Source organism: Hypanus sabinus, chromosome 10 (assembly GCF_030144855.1).
Source record: "Hypanus sabinus isolate sHypSab1 chromosome 10, sHypSab1.hap1, whole genome shotgun sequence".
NCBI classification, from domain to species: Eukaryota; Metazoa; Chordata; class Chondrichthyes; order Myliobatiformes; family Dasyatidae; genus Hypanus; species Hypanus sabinus.
This window is the reverse complement of record NC_082715.1, coordinates 135,847,047-135,849,708: the sequence shown is the minus strand read 5'-3', so window position 1 is coordinate 135,849,708 and position 2,662 is coordinate 135,847,047. Positions and strand designations below refer to the sequence as shown.

Genomic DNA, 2,662 nt, shown 5'->3' with positions numbered 1-2,662 from the left:
TTTTTGTTCAAGGTCGGTTTTATATTATTGTTTCACTCATTTACAAAATTGAACGAATGGATATTTAACCCCATTTTTCAACTCCTCTCTGTATTTACTCTGCGTTACAGCATAAATACACGTGTTGGTGCAGGAACCGAGAAGCCTTAGCATGAATCCAAATTCCTGGAATATGAAATCCGGATTACTAAGGGTTTTGTCTGTATAATTAAAGTTCACAACCGGCCAGTTTAATGAATGCACAACATACGTAATCCACATCAGTATAAAATTGGCAGACAAAGCAAAGAGTAAAACGATGGATTTCCTCCTGTTCTCCGTCTCTGGGTCGGCGCGGTTCTCTCCCTTACTGTTGGTGCGGAGTCCCTTGCGGAGACGATTGGCTGTAATAATGTTCCTGACCGCCAGGGCATTAAACACCAAGATTAATGCAACTGGAATCAGTGGCGTTAATAAACTGTCAATCCACTCGTATACAGCCCAGAACAGCGAGGTGTCATAATACGGGGTGTGAACACAAAACCATGGGACGCTGTTAATAATCACCGCGGGTACATAAAGAAATTACCAAGTGATGGATCGCAAGCAGGCGACGGCGCTCACTGATACTAAAACCACAGCCGCTGTTTTCTCGGAACAATACCTTGTTTTCAGCTTCTGACAACAAATTGCCACATATCGGTCAAAGGTGAAAGAGACTGTGAACCAGACCGAACAGTTCAAAGCTGCCAGAGACAAAACAGCTTTAACTGCACACACAGGAGTGATGAATATGGAGATTAACTGGGAAATGTATGTTATTAATTCGATTCAATATTACATTGATAATGACTAGTACTAGATCCGCCGCAGACATTCCAATCAGGTAACGGGTGATGCATTTGGAGAGACCACACTTCCCCCGATTCAGGATCACAATCGCCACGAAATTCACTGCAAGAGGAGGAATTAGACAGAAGCAGTTAATTTCCAGACGGACAGAAGCATCAGATACCCGATCACATGCCAGGTATGAAAGCTACAGTGATACAAACAGAAATTATTTCATTGGTCTCTCCCAGACTGAAGTTGCGCAATTCCGCGTGGACATCGGAAGTGTGAACTGCGGATCTGACAAGCAACAGCCGAGCAGTATTGGGCACAGGAACTCCCAAAGCCAAGAACCGCAGTACAATGTTCCACCGATGGACAAACCTCGTAATGTGGCAGCGTGCGGGCAAATACCATTGGGATGGGCTGTCCCCAAGTTTGCTCAGCTTTGATTGCGGATTCCGAGATTCCATGTTATCAGATCAAACAGACGAGGAAAAGGCTCTCCTGTTTCCCACCGACCTCCAGACGATGAATGTCTTCTCCTCGATGCCGAAGGACTCTTGAAAGAAGCAGTAAAGGCAGCAACGACCTAGAAGATTGTTGGACCCGCAGTAACAGAAATTACACGGCGATTTCTCAGAGCAACGTCTGGGGTCAACTTCCAGTGATTGTAGTCACGGGTTTGTTCTGTGATCACCATTGGCCTGAATGGGCGAATGGTCTGTTTCCGCGCTGTATTAATCTTTCCGATTCTTTTATTTCATTGTTCCAATATTGCTATGAAATTCCAAATACACAAATACAGAATTCATAAGGATACTTATTATAAATCAAAATAGGATTGCATTAAATGCAGTATAAATAAATCACACTTTATGTATCAGAACAACGATCGGCTTTACTAATCAGGTAACCCTCCTTTCTGTTAATAACGCCCGGTTCTCCCCCATCTCACCTTTCACAGCATTCGGGCACCCAACTACTGAATCAGCGGTAAGGTGGAGATAGCCAGGTTTCCACAGACCGAATGGCCTGTTTCTGTGCTTTGTTTTTTTTTTACTGAAATAAATGGCTCACTGGAATTGCGAACTCCTCCGGAGATGCGATGCCGCAGCGGGTCAGCGAAAGCAAAAGAAATTCAGCAAATTTACTTACATTGCAAACAAAATGTTTGGAAAGTCGGGAGCCGGACTTCATCGTGCAGTAATCCCGCCGACTGAAGCAGTAACACTGAGCACATACTTTTTCAAAACGAGTGGAGCATCAACACAAAACATTGATTCCGCGACCGTCCCCTTACCAGTAACTCTAATGACCGCAAGAACTGGGTAGTAAATGCGCTCGATCTGGAAGATGACTGGGTATCCCATTGTGAGAAATGCCTGGTATGGTGGACTCGCTACTTCTGACTGGCCAAATATCAATCAGTGTTCAGAGAAGCCTCTGCTTATATTGGAAACTGTCCCCGGGAACCTATTGCCCTGGTAACGCAATAATGTGGATTAGTCACAGTTAAATGAACAGGGAGACAACCAATCATTTACTCGAACGTTTATGATGCAACGGAATCTATTTTTGGGATTTATCATGAAAGAAAATATTGCTCATAGTTTTGATATCTCAGCATTTAGGGAGATGCCGTTGAACCATTACACTGTCACGTTATCAAATGAAGATACTTGACCTCACTCCTTGCCCGCAGTGTGTACTCATCCGTCGTGGCGTCAATTAGTTTTCAAAATTAACGCCTTATCGTCCACTTCTATTCCACCCCAAACAAGGTAAATATCATCTACCACTCTGACCGCACTGTTTGTGGCCTCCTGCAGATTTATCCCGACGTGTGTAA

At 44.0% G+C, this 2,662-nt stretch overlaps 1 long non-coding RNA gene across 1 annotated transcript; it reads right to left on the bottom strand.

Annotated features, from left to right (window-relative positions):
- Window positions 1-703: 703 nt before the first annotated feature.
- Window positions 704-2,167, bottom strand: LOC132400356 (uncharacterized). The gene is made up of 3 exons (XR_009514235.1): window positions 1,969-2,167; window positions 1,333-1,590; window positions 704-933 (listed from the first exon to the last, which is right to left on the bottom strand). It is a non-coding gene; the product is annotated as an uncharacterized LOC132400356 (long non-coding RNA).
- Window positions 2,168-2,662: the final 495 nt, after the last annotated feature.